This window comes from Cherax quadricarinatus, chromosome 1 (genome assembly GCF_038502225.1).
Source record: "Cherax quadricarinatus isolate ZL_2023a chromosome 1, ASM3850222v1, whole genome shotgun sequence".
Classification (NCBI taxonomy): Eukaryota; Metazoa; Arthropoda; class Malacostraca; order Decapoda; family Parastacidae; genus Cherax; species Cherax quadricarinatus.
The window spans coordinates 53569250-53595227 of NC_091292.1; the positions used below are offsets into that span (position 1 = coordinate 53569250).

A 25978-nucleotide genomic window follows, 5' to 3' on the forward strand; every position below is an offset into this window, starting at 1 on the left:
CCAAAGCCACTTGTATGCATAGCATTATGGGCTGGCTTAAAATTAACTTAAGATTAACTAAGCAATGATGTTTATCTGGAGAGAGTTCTGGAGAGAGTTCCGGGGGTCAACGCCCCCGCGGCCCGGTCTGTGACCAGGCCTCCTTAGGTCAGTGTCCCAGGATGCGACCCACACCAGTCGACTAACACCCAGGTACCCATTTTACTGATGGGGAACATAGACAACAGGTGGAAAGAAACACGTCCAATGTTTCTACTCTGGCTGGGAATCGAACCCAGGCCCTCACCGTGTGAAGTGAGAGCGTTAACCACCAGGCCACCAGAGCCCATAATCAGTGATAAAACATTATTGTAAACAAATAACAATAAAGCACAAATGAGTATTACAAAGACAGGTCATATGGTTGCATGCATTGCTGTACATTCAGTAGTATGGAGTATTCCATTAGGTAGTGTATTTAAATAATAACAAAGTTAGATTGGGTCTTAGGTTTAACATTTATGTGATATAATTGTGAGAAACATTTAAGATATACAATTTATGAGGTTCAGTTATTCAGTATTTATTTGGTTTTGGGTGATTAAGTGATCTTTGAGCTGCTTTGGGGATTAGTGTGGACGGTTACAAAGCATGGCTTGCTTCTGCAGTGTTTTAAAAATTGAGGTTGGAGAGTTGAAGGAGGAGGTCTTGCTTCTCCAGGAGGAGATTAGGAGGCTGAAGGTCCACCTCAATGGGTCTGGGAGAGAGTGTGAGGTGGCTGGAGTTGTGGGGAATGAGGCTTCTAGCAGCGAGGTGCAGTCTGTCTCTCGCTGTGAGGAGGCTGTAGTTGGGGAGGCAGCAACGGCTACCAGCGGTGAGGTGCAGCCCAGCACCTGCTACAAGTGGCGAGTAGTTCACAGTAATGGAAGGCGCATCAGAGTAAGGAAAGTTAAGAGTGAAGATCTGAAGGTAGGAAATCGCTTCTCTGTTCTTCAGGATGAATGTACTTCAGTGGCCAGTGAAGGTAAGGGTACTACTGCCCCTGCTAATGGAGGTAAGCGCATTCTTGTGGTTGGTGACTCTCAGGTAAGATACATTGACCGTGCTTTTTGTAATAGGAATAAGAAGATGAGAGATAGAGTGTGCTTCCCTGGAGCTGGTGTTGGGGACATTGTCAACAGGCTGGATAATATCATGTCAGGTAATGGGAGCAAGCCCATTATCTGTCTCAGTGCTGGTGGAAATGATATTGGGAAGGGTAGGAGAGAAGAGCTGCTAGATAAGTACAGGTCAGCTATAGATTTCATTAAGTCTAAGGGAGGGATCCCAATCATATGTAGCATCTTGCCTAGAAGGGGAGTAGGAAATGAATGGTTGTCTAGGGCAATTGGTGTAAATTGCTGGCTAGACAGATACTGCAAGGAACTTGCAATCCCATTCATTGACAACTGGAACAACTTTTATGGCAAACATGATATGTATGCAAGGGATGGGGTACATCTCTCTGGGGCTGGGGTGGTAGCACTTGCAGACTCGATTGAGAAGGCCATTGGTGAAATGCCTATGATTTTAAACTGATGGAAGATAGAGGTATGGGTGTGTGTGGGAAACAAGCAGGTTGCAACACTCGGGTTGGAAACAGTAAATGTATAAAAGGCATTCAGCATGAAGTTATAAATAAAGACAATAGATCAGGTCAGCAAACAAAGGGGGACAGCAGAGGGCAGCAAGGGACTAGCTCCCTTAAGGTTTACTATACTAATAGCAGGAGTGTAAGAAATAAGATAGATGAGCTAAGATTAATTGCAAGTGCAGGAAACATAGATATTATTGCTATAACAGAGACCTGGCTCAATCTGAAAGATAGAGAGATGCCCTCTGAATGTCACATACAAGGCTATAAATTATTCCACACTGACAGGGTCAACAGGAAAGGTGGTGGAGTAGCGATGTATGTCAGAGACAATTTAAATTGTTGTGTTAGACAAGATATTAAATTAGAAGCGTCAGCCACTGAATCTGTTTGGTTACAGCTTCTCGAGGGCCGAGAAAAACTAATTTTGGGTGTGATTTACAGGGCCCCAAATCTTGATAGGGAGTGCAGTAAACTTCTATGGGACGAAATTCGTAAGGCATCTACATACGAAAATGTTGTGCTAATGGGAGATTTCAACTATAGACAGATTGACTGGAGCAATTTGACAGGAAATTTAGAGTCAGGTGACTTTCTTGATACGATCCAGGATTGTTTTTTAAAACAGTTTGTGACAGAGCCAACTAGGGGAAATAACCTCCTTGACTTGGTTCTTGCCAGTAGGGAAACACTAATTAATAATCTTGAGGTTAATGATGAGCTTGGGGAAAGTGATCACAAATCACTCAGTTTTAATATATCATGGAATTCCCCTAATAATGGCAATCAAGTCTCCGTCCCTGACTTTCGCTTGGCTGATTTCATAGGACTGAAAAATTACTTAGGTGGGCTGAACTGGAATGACCTGACTAAGGGTCAGGTAGGTGGTGATGGTTGCCGATATGATGCTTTCCAGGGCATAGTTCTAGCTGCTCAGTCAAATTATGTTCCAAATAGGGAAATCAGATCAAACAAAAATGATCCTAAATGGATGAACAATAGATTAAAATATCTGATTGGTCAAAAGAGAGGCATATATAGGCAAATCAAAAGAGGAGAGGGGCAATTGAGAAATCGATATATTCAGTTAAAGAGAGAAATAAAAAAGGGAATTAGAAAAGCAAAAAGAGATTATGAGGTTAAAGTTGCAAGAGAATCGAAGACTAACCCAAAAGGATTCTTTCAGGTATACAGAAGTAAGATCAGGGACAAGATAGGCCCACTCAAAAGTTCCTCGGGTCAGCTCACTGACAGTGATAAGGAAATGTGTAGTATTTTTAACACATACTTCCTCTCAGTTTTTACACAGGAGGATACCAGCGATATTCCAGTAATGATAAATTATGTAGAACAGGACGATAATAAACTGTGCACTATTAGGGTCACAAGTGACATGGTCCTTAGGCAAATAGATAAATTAAAACCTAACAAATCCCCAGGCCCTGATGAACTGTATGCAAGGGTTCTAAAGGAATGTAAAGAGGAGCTTAGCACACCTTTGGCTAATCTTTTCAACATATCACTACAAACTGGCATGGTGCCAGATAAGTGGAAAATGGCAAATGTGATACCTATTTTCAAAACAGGTGACAGGTCCTTAGCTTCGAACTATAGACCAATAAGCCTAACCTCCATAGTGGGAAAATTTATGGAATCAATAATTGCCGAGGCAGTTCGTAGCCACCTTGAAAAGCATAAATTAATCAACGAATCTCAGCATGGTTTTACAAAGGGGCGTTCCTGCCTTACGAATTTATTAACTTTTTTCACTAAGGTATTTGAGGAGGTAGATCATGGTAATGAATATGATATTGTGTATATGGACTTCAGTAAGGCTTTTGACAGGGTCCCACATCAGAGACTATTGAGGAAAATTAAAGCACATGGAATAGGAGGAGAAATTTTTTCCTGGATAGAGGCATGGTTGACAAATAGGCAGCAGAGAGTTTGCATAAATGGGGAGAAATCAGAGTGGGGAAGTGTCACGAGCGGTGTTCCACAGGGGTCAGTGTTGGGCCCCCTGCTGTTCACAATCTACATAAACGACATAGATGAGGGCATAAAGAGCGACATCGGCAAGTTTGCCGATGACACCAAAATAGGCCGTCGAATTCATTCTGACGAGGACATTCGAGCACTCCAGGAAGATTTGAATAGACTGATGCAGTGGTCGGAGAAGTGGCAGATGCAGTTTAATATAGACAAATGCAAAGTTCTAAATGTTGGACAGGACAATAACCATGCCACATATAAACTAAATAATGTAGATCTTAATATTACGGATTGCGAAAAAGATTTAGGAGTTCTGGTTAGCAGTAATCTGAAACCAAGACAACAGTGCATAAGTGTTCGCAATAAAGCTAATAGAATCCTTGGCTTCATATCAAGAAGCATAAATAATAGGAGTCCTCAGGTTGTTCTTCAACTCTATACATCCTTGGTTAGGCCTCATTTAGATTATGCTGCACAGTTTTGGTCACCTTATTACAGAATGGATATAAATTCTCTGGAAAATGTACAAAGGAGGATGACAAAGTTGATCCCATGTATCAGAAACCTTCCCTATGAGGATAGACTAAGGGCCCTGAATCTGCACTCTCTAGAAAGACGTAGAATTAGGGGGGATATGATTGAGGTGTATAAATGGAAGACAGGAATAAATAAAGGGGATGTAAATAGTGTGCTGAAAATATCTAGCCTAGACAGGACTCGCAGCAATGGTTTTAAGTTGGAAAAATTCAGATTCAGGAAGGATATAGGAAAGTACTGGTTTGGTAATAGAGTTGTGGATGAGTGGAACAAACTCCCAAGTACCGTTATAGAGGCCAGAACGTTGTGTAGCTTTAAAAATAGGTTGGATAAATACATGAGTGGATGTGGGTGGGTGTGAGTTAGACCTGATAGCTTGTGCTACCAGGTCGGTTGCCGTGTTCCTCCCTTAAGTCAATGTGACCTGACCTGACTAGGTTGGGTGCATTGGCTTAAGCCGGTAGGAGACTTGGACCTGCCTCGCATGGGCCAGTAGGCCTTCTGCAGTGTTCCTTCGTTCTTATGTTCTTATGTTCTTATGTGCATTGAGTTTTTGCATAGCGTGAGATGGACACGAGGAACATCAAAGAGTGATCTGTGCCTTGTGTTATGGTCATGTGTTCTGTTGAGGTTGGCAAGGAGATGTTTGAGGGGAGGGTTAATATCAGAGTTAAGCGTTCTATGTATGTAATAGGTGCAGTAATAAGTATGGATGTTTTGTATGATGAGTAGGTTTAGTGTTTTGAATATTGGTGGAGTGTGCTGCCTGTAGTGGGAATTTGTTATCATAAGTTAGTGTACACTTGTCTGCCATTTATTGCATATTTTATATGTGCTCGGAGTAGTCCTCCTGTTTTGAGTCCTCAGGTCAAGAAGGGAAACTGGTCAGTGGCTGGACAGCAGGGAAAGAAGTTGACGATCAAGAAGACGAATGGAAAGGTAGAAACGATGAAGAAGAAAGAGACTGCCGTGGAAACTGTTGTGGAAACGTCTAATACATTCTCAGTGCTACCCGACGAATGTGAGTCGAATACTGGGAACGTCACGACGAAAGACATTAAGGAAGGTACGAATATTGTTGTTGTTGGGGATAGCCAAGTTAGGTATATGGATAGGGCGTTCTGCTTGAAGGACACGAGTAGGAGACAGAGTTTGCTTTCCTGGGGCTGGGATGGAGGATATTGTTAGCCGTCTGGATGACATCATGAGAGGTAATGGGAGCAATCCTATTATCTGTCTCAGTGCTGGAGGCAACGATGTTGGCAGACGTAGGAGTGAGGACCTGATTAGCAGGTATAGGTCAGCAATAGAAATAATTAGAAGTAAGGGTGGGAACCCTCTCATATGTGGTATTTTGCCAAGGAGGGGAGTTGGAAATGAATGGTTGTCCAGGGCAATTCGTGTCAATTGCTGGCTGGACAAATACTGTAAGGAAAATGCGGTAACATTCATCAACAACTGGGACCTCTTCTATGGCAGAAATGACATGTATGCTAGGGATGGGGTTCACTTATCTAGGTGTGGGGTGGGAGCACTGGCAACTGCAGTGGAGGGAGCAGTTAGGACTTTAAACTAGGAATAGTTAGTGGTATGGGTTTTGGCAGGAAAACAGTGAAGTCCCAGTGTAGTAATATTACGAGTTCTAGGGGAACTAGTAATAATAAGAACGAGATAGATATTGAAAAGCCAGGGACCTTGGGTGATAAGGACAGTAATAGGTTTAGTAGAAAAACAGAAATGAGCAGGAAGGGTAAAGAGAAAGGAGAGTCTTTCAATGTTTATTATGCTAATTGCCGTAGTGCTAGGAATAAGATGGACGAGTTGAGATTAGTTGCTAGTGTAGGTAACATTGATGTATTTGCCTTAACTGAGACGTGGTTTAATTCAAAAAGTCGGGACATGCCTGCGGAATGTCATATTCAGGGTTTTAAATTGTTCCAAGAAGATAGAAGTATTGGGAGGGGGGGTGGGGTGGCATTGTATGTCCGAGATCGCTTGAACTGTTGCATAAAAACGGGTATTAAGTCTGAAGTAACACATACAGAGTCTGTTTGGATAGAATTTTCAGAGGGGCATGAAAAACTGATTTTAGGAGTGATATACCGTCCCCCAAACTTAGATAGGGACCAAGGGAAACTACTACGGGAGGAAATTGTTAAGGCCACAAGGCACGATAATGTAGTAATTCTAGGAGACTTTAACTTTAGTCATGTTGATTGGAATTTCTTGACTGGGAATTTAGAATCATACGACTTCTTAGAAGTATTTCAGGATTGTTTTTTGAAGCAGTTTGTGACAGAACCTACAAGGGGAAATAACCTGCTTGACTTAGTTATGGCAAACAATGAATCCCTTGTTAATAATTTAGAAATTTCAGAGGAACTGGGTGCTAGCGACCACAAATCAATTACATTTAGCATTGAATGGAAGTACGATAGTAGCGATAACTCAGTAACAGTCCCAGATTTTCACTTAGCAGATTACGATGGGCTTAGAGAACACTTATCATCTGTTGACTGGGGTAACGAAGAGAGCTATCAATATGACAGTTTTCTGAACACTATACATGCTGTTCAAAGAGCGTTTAGCCCATATAAAGAAATTAGATCAAATAGAAATGACCCAAAATGGATGAATAATAGGCTCAAATATCTACTAGGGCATAAGAAAGGAATTTATAGGCGTATCAAAAGAGGTGAGGGTCATCTTATGAATCAGTATATTGACATTAAGAGGGACATTAAAAAGGGGATAAGAAAAGCTAAAAGGGACTATGAAATTAAAGTTGCTAGGGATTCTAAAACTAACCCAAAAAGTTTTTTCCAGGTCTACAGAACAAAAGTTAGAGATAAGATAGGTCCCCTTAAAAATAACTATGGGCACCTTACTGACAAAGAGAATGAAATGTGCTAGATTTTAAATAATTATTTTCTCTCAGTTTTTACACAGGAAGACACTAACAATATTCCAGTAATTAATTTTTACAGTGGGCTAGAAGAAGATAAATTATGTAACATCACAGTCACTAGTGAGATGGTTGTGAAGCAGATAGACAGACTGAAGCAAAATAAGTCGCTGGGTCCTGATGAGGTTTTTTCAAGGGTTCTTAAGGAATGCAAAATGGAACTCTGTGAACCATTAACTAATATTTTTAATTTATCTCTTCAAACAGGTGTAGTGTCTGATATGTGGAAGATGGCTAATGTAACTCCTATTTTTAAAACAGGGGACAAGTCGTTACCGTCAAATTACCGCCCAATAAGCCTGACCTCAATTGTAGGCAAATTACTAGAGTCAATTATGGCTGAGATTATAAGAAGCCATCTCGATAAGTATAGCTTGATTAATGATACTCAGCATGGATTCACAAGAGGCCGGTCTTGTCTAACTAATTTATAAACTTTCTTCAGTAAAGCTTTTGAGGCTGTTGACCACAATAAAGAATTTGATATTATTTACTTAGATTTTAGTAAGGCTTTTGATAGAGTTCCGCACCATAGACTGTTAAAGAAAGTGGCAGCTCATGGCATTGGGGAAAAAGGGCTCTCGTGGATCGAGTCATGGCTCACTGACAGGAAGCAGAGTGTGTCCATAAATGGGGTTAAATCCGAGTGGGGATCTGTAACAAGTGGCGTTCCACAGGGATCAGTCTTGGGCCCGTTGTTGTGTATAATATATATCAATGATCTTGATGAGGGAATTACTAGTGATATGAGCAAATTCGCCGATGACACAAAGATAGGTAGGATAATTGATTCAAACGTAGATGTTATGGAACTTCAGGAGGATTTAAACAAACTCTATTCTTGGTCAGAAAAGTGGCAGATGCAGTTCAATGTAGATAAATGCAAGGTTCTGAAGCTTGGGAGTGCCCATAACCCTAGTACTTATAAGTTAAATGATGTAGAACTTAGCCATACAGATTGCGAAAAGGACTTGGGGGTTATGGTGAGCAGCAACCTTAAACCAAGACAGCAATGCCTAAGCGTACGTAATAAGGCAAATAGATTACTGGGATTTATATCAAGAAGTGTAAGCAACAGAAGTCCAGAGGTCATACTGCAGCTTTATACATCATTAGTAAGGCCTCACCTAGATTATGCAGCTCAGTTCTGGTCTCCGTATTACAAAATGGACATAAATTCGTTAGAAAACATTCAGCGTAGGATGACTAAATTAATACATAGCATTAGAAATCTTCCTTATGAAGAAAGATTGAAGACTCTTAAGTTACATTCACTTGTTAGACGAAGAATGAGGGGAGACCTGATCGAAGTGTATAAGTGGAAGATAGGTATTAATAAAGGGGATATTAATAGGGTCTTGAGAATGTCTCTCCAAGAGAGAACCCGCAGTAATGGATTTAAATTAGATAAGTATAGATTTAGAAAGGACATAGGAAAGTATTGGTTTGGAAATAGGGTAGTTGATGAGTGGAACAGTCTACCTAGTTGGGTTATTGAGGCTGGGACTTCGGGTAGTTTCAAATCTAGGTTGGATAAGTACATGAGTGGGAGGGGTTGGATTTGAGTGGGACTTTCACATCAGAGCTTATTTCTTGGGTGGCATTGAAAATTGGGTTGGGCAAATGTTTTGTTAGTGGGATGAATTGTAAAGGACCTGCCTAGTATGGGCCAGCAGGCCTCCTGCAGTGTTCCTCCTTTCTTATGTTCTTATGAGCTGTGTGGTAGCCAGCTGGAGGGACAGCATTACGTTTTCTCTGTTCAGCCATCAGAGAAAACGTGTATGAATCTGCGTTTGGCCCAGCCACTCCTCCACTCCGCTTTTGTTTACAATTTTCGGCATGAATTATTCATTATTTCTCCCTTCGTTTATGATGGTATCTAAAGGTAGTTGTTAGAAACGATTAAATTCAATGAACAAGGTATGTCGATGTTAATAATATGGCTCTGGGTCACAGTGTAGGTAGCCGGTAGGTGTAGCCCAGGTGGGCTACACCTACCAGCTACCTACACTGACTTCCTACATATAAATACTACTCACCTCTCTTCCTATATTAAGACAACACATATTTTAAGGTAAATAATGAGTGTATTGTATGTGTACTTTAACTGTGGGATGTTTTAAATATCGTATATTAAGTATGAGATGGGGAGCCAGGGCTACCTACACCTGGGCTACCTGCACCTGACTTCCTACAAATAAGCTACCCCATGCACGGTCATGACTTCCTACAATTCATACTAGTATACTACTCACTCTGTATCTACAGACCTACATGGCCGTAAGATTACAACATACTTTAAGATAAGTAATGACTCCATAGCCACTAGCTGTAAGAACTAGGTATATTTCTACACATAGGAAAGTTTTGTGTGTTTTTTCTCCAGCTAGCGTGGCCGTGACGAACTCTAGCTTCTATCAACATACTAACTTAATATAAACCATACCCCCGGCCGGGATTGAAGTCATGTCAAAAACTAGCCACTAGACCAGCTAGCCACAATAAGATTCATCCAACTAGGCATTTCTACACCATTATGTGCATTGTGGCTATAAATGGGAGACTCTAAAATCCCGGCCGGGGGTATGGCAATCGTCATTACGATTTCTTAAGTCATGTTTGAAGGGACTTGAGCTAGAGTTCGTCACGGCCACGCTAGCTGGAGATTCGTCTGTAAAAACTTGCTCACAGAGGTGCCTGTGCTCCTTATTGTGGCGATGTTCAATCCCGGCCGGGGGTATGGTTTATTTGCAATCGTGTCATTACGATTTCTTAAGTCAAGTACTACTCACCTATCTCCCTACATTAAGATTACAAATACTTTAAGATAAGTAATGAATGTACTGTGAATGTATTTTACTTTGTGTGTTTTTAATGCCTAGTTCTATTACTAACTTAATATAATTTAGTGTAAACTTGTTGTCTGGCATTTATGTGCATTTATAAATGGGAAAAAATGGCGTTTTGCCTTCCGGCGATGTCTGCTTTCCGGCGACAGCCTGAAACCTAACCCGCCGTATAAGTGGGGCCCTACTGTACCTCTGATTGCCACCTAATTTAAAGAAAAATTGTACTCAAGAATATATATGGCTGAATTGAACTGGATTCATTTTTCTTTTTATCAAGTACCATGGTACACATCAGTTGCACTGGTGTCCTTTTACCTAACATATTGATATAACCATGGTACACTCTTAATCTACTGTCATGTACACATGTTTATGTTCATTAGGATTACTTTTATTCTATGTACAATTTTAACCCTTTGACTGTTTCGGTTGTATACATACGTCTTATGAGCCACCATGTTTGACGTATATATACTCATAAATTCTAGCGGCTTCAAATCAAGCAGGAGAAAGCTGGTAGGACCACATGTGAGAGAATGGGTCTGTGTGGTCAGTGTGCACCATATAAAAAAAATCCTGCAGCAATCAGTGCATAATGAGAAAAAAAACTCCAACTTTTTTTTTTAATTAAAACGCCGACTTTGTGGTGTATTTTCGTATAGTATTTATGGTTGTATTCTCGTTTTCTTGGTCTCATTTGATAGAATGCAAAATATATTATAGAAACAGAAGCGACTTTTATTGGTTTTACTATGAAAAGAACCTCGAAATGGAGCTCAAAGTAGGGGAAATGTTTGATTTTTGCGAATGTTCAAAAGTACACAAATGATGTCATTATCCAATAAATGTCCAACTAGCCATTCTAATATGCAGTCATGAATGGGTTGACATTATTTATACAGTTATTACAATATTGCAGTAGTCTGCATAACGGTAAATCTTCTCTTTTTTGTTTGAATAAAAATTCAAAATAGAAAGCAAGAGTAATATCAGAGGGGCCTGGAGACATGACTGATGAACAAAGAAAATGTTATTTTGGAGCCAGGAATGTCTGCATTGTTCATTCTGGACCCTATTTTGGAATTGGCATATTTTTTAATTTGCGTGAAATTGGCCAAATTGCCAATTTCTGACCACTTTATTGGGTTACCTGGAGGTTACCTGGAGGTTATTCCGGGGATCAACGCCCCCGCGGCCCGGTCCACGACCAGGCCTCCCGATGGATCAGGGCCTGATCAACTAGGCTGTTACTGCTGGCCGCACGCAGTCCGACGTACGAGCCACAGCCCGGCTGATCCGGCACTGACTTTAGGTATCTGTCCAGCTCTCTCTTGAAGGCAGCCAGGGGTTTATTGGCAATTCCCCTAATGCTTGATGGGAGGCTGTTTAACAGTTTTGGGCCCCGGACACTTACGGTGTTTTCTCTTAGTGTACCAATGGCGCCCCTACTTTTTATTGGCGGCATTTTGCATCGCCTGCCCAGTCTTTCACTTTCGTAGGGAGTGATTTCTGTGTGCAGATTTGGGACCATTCCTTCCAAGATTTTCCAAGTGTAGATTATGATATATCTCTCCCTCCTGCGTTCCAACGAGTACAAGTCAAGTGCTTTCAAGCGTTCCCAGTAGTTAAGGTGCTTGACAGAACTTATACGTGCAGTAAAGGATCTCTGTACACTCTCTAGATCTGCGATTTCACCTGCTTTGTATGGAGATGTTAATGTACAGCAGTATTCCAGCCTAGAGAGAACAAGTGATTTGAAAAGGATCATCATGGGCTTGGCATCTCTCGTTTTGAAAGTTCTCATTATCCATCCTATCATTTTCTTTGCACGTGCGATCGTGGCACTGTTGTGATCCTTGAAAGTGAGATCCTCAGACATTACTACTCCCAGGTCCCTTACATTATTTTTCCGCTCTATTGTATGGCCGGAGTCAGTAGTATACTCTGTTCTAGTTATTATCTCCTCCAGTTTTCCATAACGGAGTAGTTGGAATTTGTCCTCATTGAACATCATATTGTTTACCGTTGCCCACTGGAAAACTTTGTTTATATCTTCTTGGAGGTTAACCGCGTCCTCAGCAGATGACAGCCTCATGCAGATCCTAGTATCATCCGCAAAGGATGATACGGTGCTATGGTGTATATCTCTGTTTATGTCTGATATGAGGATAAGGAATAAGATGGGGGCGAGTACTGTGCCTTGTGGAACAGAGCTCTTCACTATGGCAGCCTCCGATTTAACTCTGTTGACCAATCGATAGAAAAAATGGAGTTCTAAAGAAATAGTTATGAGTTTGGTCGACTGGAACAATGGAATTAGCCAAAAATAGGGCTCAAAGTGGGGGAAATTGCCGATTCGTTAATATCGCTGAGGCCGCTAACTTCGCGAGAGCGTAATTCCATAAGTTTTCCATCAGATTTCGTACTTTTGGTGTCATTACCATCAGGAAAAGATTCTCTATCATTTCACAAGAAAAAAATAATTTTTTTTTTTTAATTTTTGCAAGAATAGGAGACACCTCAGGATTTAGGGCTGCAACAGTCAAGGGGTTAACATCATTGTATAAATACAGTGGACCCCCAGTATTCGATGCATTATATCGCAAAAAATTTTTCCTCGGTATTCGATTGAAAACCTGGTATTCGATACGATTCGTACGAAACCTGTCCACATGTGGCCTGAACTGCCCCTTGTGTGCCAGTGTTTACAAGCCATCCAGTGTGCGCGCATCTAAGGATACATTCGATACATTCCATATTATCCATATTATCACTGTGTTTGGTGCTTGTTTCTGCAAAATAAGTCACCATGGGCCCCAAGAAAGCTTCTAGTGCCAACCCTGTGGTAAAAAGGGTGAGAATTAGTATGGAAATTAAGAAAGATTTTGAAGGGTTTGGGGCTAACCCTGAGAAGCCTATACCAGTTCTGGAATACATTGTGCCTACTTCAAAAATTAAGGAAATGTGTGCACAGTGGGTTGAAGTGCAAACCTTTATGGATGAAAATCACCCTAACACAGCTAATACAATGACAATGTTGTAGCCCATTTTAGACAAATCGTAAAGGAATGGGAGGTACAGAGCTCTATGGACAGATTTGTTGTGCGACAGAGGTCCAGTGACTCAAGCTGGTCCTAGTGGCATTAAAAGAAGAAGGGAAGTAACCCTGGAAAAGGACTTGCTACCTCAAGTCCTAATGGAAGGGGATTCCCCTTCTAAACACTAACACCTCTCCCCTCCTTCCATCCCATCAATCATCACCAGATCTTCATTAAAGGTAAGTGTCAATTATTTTATTGTTATTGTAATTATTCTATTGCATTAAACTTAATATTTCATGTAGTAAAATTTTTTTTTTTCATACTTTTGGGTGTCTTGCACGGATTAATCTGATTTTCATTATTTCTTATGAGGAAAATTGATTCGGTTTTCGATATTATCGGTATTCGATGAGCTCTCAGGAATGGATTAACATCGAATACCGGGGGTCCACTGTATATTAAGGTTGGTAGTACATAGGCATAGGTAGTAGGATGGTAGACAGCAACCACCCAGGGAGGTACAACCATCCTGCCAAACAACTGCGAAATGAAAATCTGTACATAACTTTTCACACATTGGCAGATTGCTGGCATCTTTTCTTTGTCTCATAATACATAAGATGACAAGTATATCTTGTAATGTCTACTTTACGCCTAGTTCATATTACACATGCAGTATACATATATACGTATACACACACACATTTAAATTTTCTTTTACTCTCATAATAGTTCTTGTTCTTATAGTGTTTCATCTCCATGGGAAAATAGGTAAGAATTCTTCCTCTATAAACCATCCATGTCAGTCATAAAAAGGAACTAAAATGATGGGAGCAAGGGACTGGTAACCCTTTCTTTTGTGTAAGTTACTAAAAGCACAAAGCAGAAAATTTTAAAGGTTGGCTGTTTGAATGTGTGGGTGTAATATTTTTTTTTTTTTTCAACAAGTCGGCCGTCTCCCACCGAGGCAGGGTGACCCAAAAAAGAAAGAAAATCCCCAAAAAGAAAATGCTTTCATCATCATTCAACACTTTCACCACATTCACACATTATCACTGTTTTTGCAGAGGTGCTCAGAATACAACAGTTTAGAAGCATATACGTATAAAGATACACAACATATCCCTCCAAACTGCCAATATCCAAAACCCCTCCTTTAAAGTGCAGGCATTGTACTTCCCATTTCCAGGACTCAAGTCTGACTATATGAAAATAACCGGTTTCCCTGAACCCCTTCACTAAATATTACCCTGCTCACACTCCAACAGATCGTCAGGTCCCAAGTACCATTCGTCTCCATTCACTCCTATCTAACACGCTCACACATGCTTGCTGGAACTCCAAGCCCCTCGCCCACAAAACCACCTTTACCGTTTTTATGAGGATAGTGAGACTCAGGTTAGGGTGTGTAGAAGAGAGGGAGAATACTTCCCGGTAAAAGTAGGTCTTAGACAGGGATGTGTAATGTCACCATGGTTGTTTAATATATTTATAGATGGGGTTGTAAAAGAAGTAAATGCTAGGGTGTTCGGGAGAGGGGTGGGATTAAATTATGGGGAATCAAATTCAAAATGGGAATTGACACAGTTACTTTTTGCTGATGATACTGTGCTTATGGGAGATTCTAAAGAAAAATTGCAAAGGTTAGTGGATGAGTTTGAGAATGTGTGTAAAGGTAGAAAGTTGAAAGTGAACATAGAAAAGAGTAAGGTGATGAGGGTATCAAATGATTTACATCAAGAAAAATTGGATATCAAATTGGGGAGGAGGAGTATGGAAGAAGTGAATGTTTTCAGATACTTGGGAGTTGACGTGTCGGCGGATGGATTTATGAAGGATGAGGTTAATCATAGAATTGATGAGGGAAAAAAGGTGAGTGGTGCGTTGAGGTATATGTGGAGTCAAAAAACGTTATCTATGGAGGCAAAGAAGGGAATGTATGAAAGTATAGTAGTACCAACACTCTTATATGGATGTGAAGCTTGGGTGGTAAATGCAGCAGCGAGGAGACGGTTGGAGGCAGTGGAGATGTCCTGTCTAAGGGCAATGTGTGGTGTAAATATTATGCAGAAAATTCGGAGTGTGGAAATTAGGAGAAGGTGTGAAGTTAATAAAAGCATTAGTCAGAGGGCAGAAGAGGGGTTGTTGAGGTGGTTTGGTCATTTAGAGAGAATGGATCAAAGTAGAATGACATGGAAAGCATATAAATCTATAGGGGAAGGAAAGAGGGGTAGGGGTCGTCCTCGAAAGGGTTGGAAAGAGGGGGTAAAGGAGGTTTTGTGGGCGAGGGGCTTGGACTTCGAGCAAGCGTGCATGAGCGTGTTAGATAGGAGTGAATGGAGACGAATGATACTTGGGACCTGACGATCTGTTGGAGTGTGAGCAGGGTAATATTTAGTGAAGGGATTCAGGGAAACCGGTTATTTTCATATAGTCGGACTTGAGTCCTGGAAATGGGAAGTACAATGCCTGCACTTTAAAGGAGGGGTTTGGGATATTGGCAGTTTGGAGGGATATGTTGTGTATCTTTATACGTATATGCTTCTAAACTGTTGTATTCTGAGCACCTCTGCAAAAGCAGTGATAATGTGTGAGTGTGGTGAAAGTGTTGAATGATGATGAAAGTATTTTCTTTTTGGGGATTTTCTTTCTTTTTTGGGTCACCCTGCCTCGGTGGGAGACGACCGACTTGTTGAAAAAAAAAAAAAAAAAAGTAGAGAAGTGTATAAATTAAAGGAAATAGTTAGGGTAAGATATAAGCAACTATTGGAAGAAAGGTTGGTAATAAGGAGATATGGGTAAAGTTAAGAATATAGCATTAGAATGTGCAGCAGAAGTTTGTGGGTAGAGAGTAATGGGTGCAGGAAGGAAGAAGAGCAACTACTGGAATGACAAAGTAAATTGGGCAGCATGGGCGGAAAAAAACAATTCATGTGAAAAGTTTTTACAATGTAGAAGTGATATGAAGAGGGAGTAGAAAGAGATAGAGAGAGTAAAGGAAAGGTTAAGAGTAGTGAGGGAGTGCAAAAGGAGAGTTAATAAGAGTGGGAGTGATTGTATTAACTTTTTTTCTGAGAACAGGGAAATGTTATGGAGAAAGAACAGTAAGCTGAGAAAGCCTAGGGAACAAGTGAATTTAACAGTTAAAAACAGGGGAGCCATAAAATGAGGTGGAGGTACTGGAAAGATGAAAAAAATAATTTAAGGAATTCTTTAATGTTGATGAAGAGAGGAAGGCAGTGATTTCCTGCATTGGACAGGGACATAAAACACCTTTCAGGAATGAGGAAGAGCCAGATGTGAATCTGGTGAAGATGGATGAAGCTTCCTGGTAAAAGGTTAAGCCTCTTACCAGGAAGCTTCAATATCTCACAGAGCAACAGGTCACAGAAGAGAGGAACACTGCAGCAGGCAAACTAGGCCAAGTAAGGCAGGTCTTTCTTAAATCCAAGACTCCTTCTAGCCATATATTTGTCTAACCTGTTACCCAAGAAGTAAGCTTCAACATATCTCACCTGACTCTTCACATCACAATGTCTCCCATATATATGAACATTCTCTCTCTCTCTAGGTAGATCTGTTTGTGAACTGATCAAGCCTGCTATGTGGGCAAAACATTGCCAATAAAGGATCAAATTATATTGGATTTTCCAGAAAAGTAGGCCTTAGTTATTTTTAACATATTTATATATGGGCTTGTAAAAGAAGTGACCTCTAGGATAAGATGTTGGGAAAAGATGTGGGATTGAAAGAGAGTGACTCTGGTATGAAGTGGGAGCTGTCAAAGTTGCTTTTTGCTAATGCCACAGCTCTTCTGGGAGATTCGGAAGAAAAAGTGCAAGGGTTGGTAAACAAATTTGGGAGAGTTTGTAAAAGAAGGAAATTAAAAGTAAATACAGGTAAGAGCAAGGTGTTGAGAGCATCAAATAATAAAGGCAATAAGTGATTGGATATTAGATTGGAGGGAGAGAGTATGGAGGAAGTAAGTTCAGATATTTGGGAGTGGACTTGTTGGCAGGTCTATGAGATGGGGCGAACCAGAGAATTGATAAACGGAAAGAAGTGGGTAGTACACTGAGGCATTTGTGGAGACAAAACTTTATCCATGAAGAAAAAAAATGGTGAATGTACTAGAGTATAGAGGTACCATCACTGTTGTATGGGCATGAAGCATGGGTTTGAAGGCTGCAGCAAGAAGGCTGGATGTAGTAGATATGTCATGTTTCAGGGCAATGTGTGGTGTGAATATTATGCAGAGAATTTGGAGTTTGGAGAGAGTTACCAAAATTATTATTCAGAGTGCTGAGGAGGGGTTGTTGAGGTGGTTTGACCACTTAGAGAAAATGGAATAAAATAGGATGATTAAGATGGCTTATAAATCTGGGGTGGAGGGAAGGAGAGGTACAGAATCATCTTAGGAGTGAGGGGCTTGGACACCCAACAGGCATGTGTGAGAATGTTAGATAGAAGTGAAGACAAGCGGTTTTTATGTTCTGACATGGTATTGGAGTAAAAGCAAGGTAACATTTATGAAGGGATTCAGGAAAACCAGTTAACCAGACTCAAGTCCTGGAAGTGGGAAGTGCAGTGCTTGCACTCTGAAGGAGGGGTAGGGATGCTACAGCTTGGATGGTCTTCTGAACTGAAATGTCAGCACACTTCTGGCAAGATAGTATCTGAATGACAGTGGCACTGTTTTCTTCTTTGTTGGGTCACCCTACTTTGATGGAAGACAGCAAAAAGTGCTAAAATAAATTGGCAACTGTGCTCTGTTAATTATGTAAATTACAAAGGTTGAGTTACTTACAGTAAGCAAAGTTAGGGTAATCTTAAAATACTATTATACCTAATTTATATATAGTTTCAGCTTAGGTTAGACAGTACTGGGTATTTAATTCATCTTGTTTAGATTATTCCACTCATGCCTGTACTGTATGTATAAACGTTACGAATGAGTCAGTCTCTTATACTATTTCCCTTTTCTTCTACATTTTGGTTTAATTACTATTAACTGTTTTCATGAAATACCTTTGAAATAAAGGATAAGGGCAGCTACTCTTTAGAAAAAATTTTCTGTATTAATCACTTCTACTATTTTGCTTATTATCAACTTCAAGATTTTATTTTTACTTTTCTCCTCCTTGGACAGGTCTCATCCAACTGACATCATTGTGAATGACCCCAGTGAAAGTTAGTCAAATAAGAATTTCCAAACAAGTCTTATAAATTGTTTTCATTGCCAAAATCTTCTAGACTTTTGTCAAGCTTTTTTTCAGTGAAGATTAAAATAATAATTTTATCCTTCACAATTTTTCAATACCTTAAGGACAGTATTATTTGTAACTGTGTTTTAATGTAATTACTGAATAAGGCCTGTTACAATAATTTTCTGGCACAAATATTTACTGGAAGTGAGGTTTGGTAAATGGCATAAAAAAGGAACTACAGTGGAACCTCCACTTACGAGTTTAATCAGTTCCGTGACCTTGCTCGCATCTCGATTTGCTTGTTCGTCGAGTCAGTTTTCCTCATTTAAATTAATTGAGATGGAATTAATCTGTGCCAGTGGAATTCCAGGCACGACAAAATATTTCAATAATTCCCTAATATCAACTCTATGGCTTATCTATCAAAATTCATCTAATATAATAAACAATATAAATAACAGAGAAACCTGATATATGCTCTAGAATGAATAAAATATGTCATTATGTATGTGACTACATAATGGTGCCGACAGCAGACGAGTTTGTTTGGAGACAGGACAAAATACTCCTTCAATATTTAACTAATATCAACTCTACAGGTTATTTATCTTTCAAAATTCATCTAATATGACATAATAAACAATGAAAATAACATAGAAACCTGATGTATACTCTAGAATGAATAAAATATGTCATTATGTGACAGGTGGAGGCAGCCATAACTGCTCCCGCATTGCAGTGGTATTCAATGCCATCTAGTGACAGCCTTTCAAAGTCATCTATTATTATTTATTTATTTATTTAATTTATTTATTTATTATTATTTGGACATGATATATAGATACATAATTGTACAAAAGGAAAACAGTGGTTGAGTGTACATGCCAAAAGCCCCTTGTATGCAGAGCATTGTGGGCAGGCTTAACCCCTTCAGGGTCCAAGGCCAAAATCTGAAGTGGTGCCCCAGTGTCCAAGAATTTTCCAAAAAAAAGTTTGTTATTTTTCTTATGAAATGGTAGAGAATCTTTTTGTGAAGGTAATAAAACAAAAAGTACGAAATTTGATGGAAAATTGACGAAATTATGCTCTCGCGAATTTTGATGTGTCAGCGATATTTACGAATCGTCGATTTTGCCGACTTTGACTCCCATTTTAGGGCAATTACATCATTCCAGTCGACCAAATTCTTAGCTATTTCACTAGTATTACTTCTATTCTATCGATTGAGCACAAGAAATCGCCAAGTCAACTGTTGCAACTACAAAATAAAGTGATCGGAAATTGGTAATTTGGCCAATTTAACACAAAGTTCAAAATATTCCAATTTCAAAACAGCATCCAGAATAAACAATGTAGGCATTCCTGGCACTAAACTAACATTTCCTCGGTTCATTAGTTACGTTTTGAGGCTTTACAAATAAATCCCATTTTGATTTTTTATTCACATAATGAATTTTTATTCACACCAAAAAATAGAAGATTTACTGTTATGCAATATTGTAATAATTGTATAAATATCATCACCACATTTGTGAATGTATATTAGACCCACCAGCTGGTGTGTATTAGACGTGTGAGGTCGTTTGTTTACTCTTGAACATTGGCAAAAATTTAACATTTCTGCTACTTTGAGCTCAGTTTCAAGCCATTTCCAGTGCTAAAACCAATCAAAATCATCTCTATTTCTGTAATATGTCTTCCATTCTATCAAATGAGACCAAGAAATTGCAAATACATCTATAAAAAACATATGAAAAAACACTGCAAAGTTGCTGTTTTAATCGAAAATCTTGGTATCAGTTTTTTTTCTCTCATTATACACAGTGTGCTGCAGGATTTGTTTTATGTGGTGCACACATACCACATAGATGTATTCTCTCATATCTAGGCCCAAGTGTACCACTCACAGTTTATCAGAGTGAGCTGAGCTCATGACGTAGATCTACGGTTTGGACCCTGAACGTAAAGCCGTAGATCTACGGGACGGACCCTGAAAGGGTTAAAATTAACTTAAGATTAACTAAGCAATGATATATTCAGTGGTAAAAATACAGTAAACAAATTACAACATGAAGTACAAGTGAGTATTTGAAATAAGAGGCTTTATAGTTGTACAAATTTGTAACATCTTTGATGAGTTATAATTATTATTACAGTATATGTACATTATTATTATACTATTATTATTATTATTATTATACTACTGTATTATTATTATTGTACACATTATTATTATTATTATTAGTTTGTACGTATTCTTATAATAATTTATATCATATTACGTATACTATATGTATAATTATTATATTATACGTATTATTATTTATTAGTACATACATAGTCTTATTCTAGGTAGCAGGTTGGTAGACAGCAACCGCCCAGGGAGGTACTACCGTCCTGCCAAGTGAGTGTAAAACGAAAGCCTGTAATTGTTTGACATGATGGTAGGAATGCTGGTGTCCTTTTTTCTGTCTCATAAACATGCAAGATTTCAGGTACGTCTTGCTACTTCTACTTACACTTAGGTCACACTACACATACATGTACAAGCATATAAATGTATATATACACATCCCTCTGGGTTTTCTTCTATTTTCTTTCTAGTTCTTGTTCTTGTTTATTTCCTATTATCTCCATGGGGAAGTGGAACAGAATTCTTCCTCCGTAAGCCATGCGTGTTGTAAGAGGCGACTAAAATGCTGGGAGCAAGGGGCTAGTAACCCCTTCTCCCGTATAAATTATTAAATTTAAAAAGAGAAACTTTCGTTTTTCTTTTTGGGCCAGCCTGCCTTGGTGGGATATGGCCGGTTTGTTTAAAAAAAAAAAAAAAAAAACAGTCTTATGATAATACTCTTGCTTACCATTTGGAATTTTTATTCATCAGAGTACAAAACAAATTCTGGCCACAAAATAGAGCGAAACACCAACGTCAAAGACCTGGGAGTGATCATGTCGGAGGATCTCACCTTCAAGGACCATAACATTGTATCAATCGCATCTGCTAGAAAAATGACAGGATGGATAATGAGAACCTTCAAAACTAGGGAGGCCAAGCCCATGATGACACTCTTCAGGTCACTTGTTCTATCTAGGCTGGAATATTGCTGCACACTAACAGCACCTTTCAAGGCAGGTGAAATTGCCGACCTAGAAAATGTACAGAGAACTTTCACGGCGCGCATAACGGAGACAAAACACCTCAATTATTGGGAGCGCTTGAGGTTCCTAAACCTGTATTCCCTGGAACGCAGGAGGGAGAGATACATGATTATATACACCTGGAAAATCCTAGAGGGACTAGTACCGAACTTGCACACGAAAATCACTCACTACGAAAGCAAAAGACTTGGCAGACGATGCACCATCCCCCCAATGAAAAGCAGGGGTGTCACTAGCACGTTAAGAGACCATACAATAAGTGTCAGGGGCCCGAGACTGTTCAACTGCCTCCCAGCACACATAAGGGGGATTACCAACAGACCCCTGGCAGTCTTCAAGCTGGCACTGGACAAGCACCTAAAGTCAGTTCCGGATCAGCTGGGCTGTGGCTCGTACGTTGGTTTGCGTGCAGCCAGCAGCAACAGCCTGGTTGATCAGGCTCTGATCCACCAGGAGGCCTGGTCACAGACCGGGCCGCGGGGGCGTTGACCCCCGGAACTCTCTCCAGGTAAACTCCAGGTAAAACACAAAAAATAGAAGATTTACTGCTATGCAGACTACTGCATTACTGTAATAATTGTATAAAAAATGTCAACCAATTGATGACTGTGTATTGGAATGGCCAGTCGGACAGGTATTGGATGGTGAAGTCATTTGTTTACTCTTAAACATCGCCAAAGAATCGAACATTTCTGCTAATTTGAGCTCAATTTCAAGGTACTTTTCATCATGAAACCAATCAAAATCATATCTATTTCTGTAGTATATCTTTCATTCTATCGAACGAGACCAAAAAATGAGAATACAACCATAAAAAAAACATATGAAAATATACCGCTAAGGGGCAGCTAATGGCTGAGAAGTGAACTCCGTTACTTAACCCTTAAACGGTCCAAACATATATATACATTCTCTCGCATAGCGCCCCAAACATATATATACGTTTCATTTGTCATTCATTCAACATTGGCACGATAGGCCTAAGTTGCCTAGATGTGAGAGAATGGGTGTGCACACTCAGTGTACGCCATATGAAAAAAATTGGGGACGCCTGGATACCACATTCTCTTTTTTCCTATAGAAAAAAATGATTTTTTTCTCTCAAAATATTTGGGGCGCTGCACAGGTGAACATATATATACATGTACATGCGTTTGCACCGTTTAAGGGTTAAAGTCCTATTTCTTTCAATTTTGGTGTACGTTAAGAAGCATCTTTCCATCATACATTGCCCAAGTTTCAATATGATAGTCCAACAAACAACTGAGATCCAATTCCCATGATCAAGAGCAAGAGTCCCTCACCAGTGTCAAGGAACCTCCCTTGAGGCCTGCTCACATCTTGAAATTTTGCTAGCATCTGGAAGCAAAAAATCGATCGAGCAACTGCTCGTATCTTGAAAAACTTACACGTTGGGGCACTCGTAAGTAGAGGTTCCCTGTATACTGGAAGCATCCCACAAAGTTCAAAAAAGTCTAGCTATGCTTTGCTGTATACAAAAATCCGTTTACATAAATACCATTTCTACACTTGAATGCATACCCAGGATTTACAGTGGACCCACGAATTTCATCATCCCTTTTCTGTATGTAAAACTATAGTTATTCTCTATAAAAATGTATTTTTTGTTAATATTTCCCATAAGAAATAATGTAAATCCAATTAATCCATTCCAGATGCCCCAAAATTTTAACAAAAAATACATCTTATAGAGAATAACTATAGTTTTACATACACTGTATTAATGGAACACTCATGACATACATATTTACTGTGAGAACACTGTCTACTGACTGCCCATATAATACTATAGCACTGATATAAACAAAATGATTTACTACCAGGGAATATTACCTCATAATCATCATGATGTGTTGTAGTTTTAATTCTGACTGACACTGGTCTTCTTTCTTCACCATCACTTGCCTCTTCGTTTTCAACAAATGACACTGGTTCCCTTTCTTCAGCACAACTTGTCTCATTATTCTTAACAACTGACACTGGTTCCCTTTCTTCATTCTCTGAAATCCTCACAAAATATCTTCTTTCCCTGTCAGGTTGCAGTACATAAGCTCTTTCACTGGTCAGCTCTCCACAAGGATATACAGCATTATATTTGTAAGAATCTTCAAACGTCTGCTGATGAGCTGCCTCCATTTTTATTTTCTCATCTCACTCAGCCTGAGAAAAGAGGATGGATACCCATTGGTAACATGAGTTATCAATGATTACTGAAGTTGTAAGAAAACTTATTACTTCCCATTTCATTGCAAATTATTTAAAAAACATGTACATAACAGTGTATATAGAAATAGTGTTAAGATAAGTTCCAAAAGAGGTTGGCAAAATTTCATCTCTATTTCCTTAACTGTGAGAAGAAATTGGCACAGGAGGAAAATTACTACCTTTTCTGATTGGAGTATGCTTCCCTGGTCAAGGGAGATGAGATAAACTCTAATATTGATGTAGTGAATATGGAGGCCTTACTATATCAAGAAAATACAGTAATTATATAATGTGATCTATCACTGCTAGCCACTATGTTACTAATTGGTTGCTATAGGAATTATTAACCCTTTCAGGGTCCGTGTGTAGTTCTACGGCTTTACGTTGAGAGTCCAAGCTGTATAACTACGCCAAAATTCTAGCGGCGTCAAATTTAGCGTGAGAAGGCTGGTAGGCCTACATCTAAAAGAACGGGCCTGCATGGCGTGTGTGAGCCATAAACAAAAATTCTAGGCGCCTGCATGGCATTGTGGGAACACCGCCTCAGTAAGTTTTGTTCACCATGCCTCGTGGCAAGGCAGCTCTCGCTCAGAGACAAATTGGGACTCTCCTCTTCCTAACTGATAGTTCTGATGCTGATGGAAGTGGAAAAGAAAACTTCCATGGCTTTGATCGATTAGTGATCAAAAGCAATGACCAGGATATCAAAAATAGTGCAGAAAACCCTGACAATCTTCAACCTTCTACTTCTGGAGTGGGCACATCTCAGTCACGTTCAGTTGTACCTCGTTGCAAGAGAAAACTAATATTTTCGCATGGCCAGGCTTCAGACTTCAGTAATGATGATGATAGTGATGTGGATTGTGAATTTATTTATCTTGATAATCATTTGAGTACAGTGGACCCCCGCATAACGATTACCTCCGAATGCGACCAATTATGTAAGTGTAATTATGTAAGTGCGTTTGTACGTGTATGTTTGGGGGTCTGAAATGGATTAATCTACTTCACAATATTCCTTATGGGAATAAATTCGGTCACGCCTGGCACCTGAACATACTTATGGAGTGAAAAAATATCGTTAACCGGGGATCCACTGTAGTGATAGTGATGAGTCATATTCACTAGTGAAGCGTCAGTATATACGCCGCCACATGTGCTTGGCTAGTGTTCCCTATGAAGTGCCCAGAGGACGGAGTACATCCCAGAGTATATCCCGTGGCCCTACACCAGGAATAGACAGTGAAAGTGAGGATGATGTGGCTACACTTGGCATGGATAGACCACAGGCATCAGTAGGTGGTGGTGGTGGTGGTGGTATTGGTGGTGACAGTGGTGGTGGTGGTAGTGCCACAGCCATGCATGACTCACCAGCCCAGGCTGGGACCCACGCCGCTGACTTATTAGATCAAGGACAAAGCGGAACGTCATCCACCACCGCACCGCAACTACAACTGCAACCACAACCAGCTTAAGATGTCCAGTATCTACCAGCAAATCGCATCTGGGATTGGCAGCAAAATTCCAATTTTGTTCCCACTCCCCATCAGTTTGATGACTCTCAAAGTGGAATACTACCAGCTTGTTTCCTTGGAAACACTGCAAATGAACTGGAATTCTTTGAACTATTCTTTGACCAGCCCTTGATGGAAACTATTATCAGGAAAAGTAACAAGTATTTTTAGTACACCATGGCAAATACGATCATATCACCACAGTCAAAACTACACCGGTAGAGAGAGACAACTGTGGCTGAAATGTATTTGCTTTTTGCAACAATAATGCTTATGCCTCATGTCTATAAGCATAATATAAAATCATACTGGTTCACAGACCGGCTAATTTGTACCCTGGCCTTCAGTGAAATCATCCCAGTTAACAGGTTTATCTTACTGTTACGTACGTTGCACTTCTCTGACAAAACCAGGCCTGACAGAAGTGACAGGTTATACAGTATTAGAAATGCTTTTATGTATCTGAAACAAAAGTTCAACATGTACTTTCATCCATTCAAGAATCTTGTAATTGACGAGTCTCTGATTTTGTTCAAAGGTAAACTGACATTCAAGCAGTATATACCGAGCAAGAGGAAATGCTCTGGTATAAAACTGTTTGTACTCTGTGACTGACAGTGGCCTGGTATTGGATATTATTGTATACACAGGAAGTAAAACATTGAAAGATACCAGGATGTTATTGGGTATCTCAGGTGACGTAGTTAGAAACACAATGGCACCTTATCTTGGTAGGGGGCATACATTATATACTGATAACTGGTACACAAGCCCTTTACTCAGTGATTTCTTGCAAGTGAACATGACAGATGTGTGTGGCACAGCGCATTCTAATCGTAAACACATGCCCAAGTTCAACGCAGGCACTCGTGCTGC

The 25978-nt window shown here is 39.8% G+C and overlaps 1 protein-coding gene across 5 annotated transcripts in view; it reads right to left on the minus strand.

Annotated features, from left to right (window-relative positions):
* The window catches only part of LOC128688240 (uncharacterized), a 254209-nt gene that overhangs the window by 204094 nt on the left and 24137 nt on the right, over positions 1-25978 (minus strand). For all 5 annotated transcript variants that reach the window (XM_070082241.1, XM_070082252.1, XM_070082248.1 and 2 more), the window contains one exon: positions 23217-23543. The gene's annotated coding sequence lies outside the window, so the exon portion shown is untranslated. The remainder of the gene's footprint in view (positions 1-23216; positions 23544-25978) is intronic.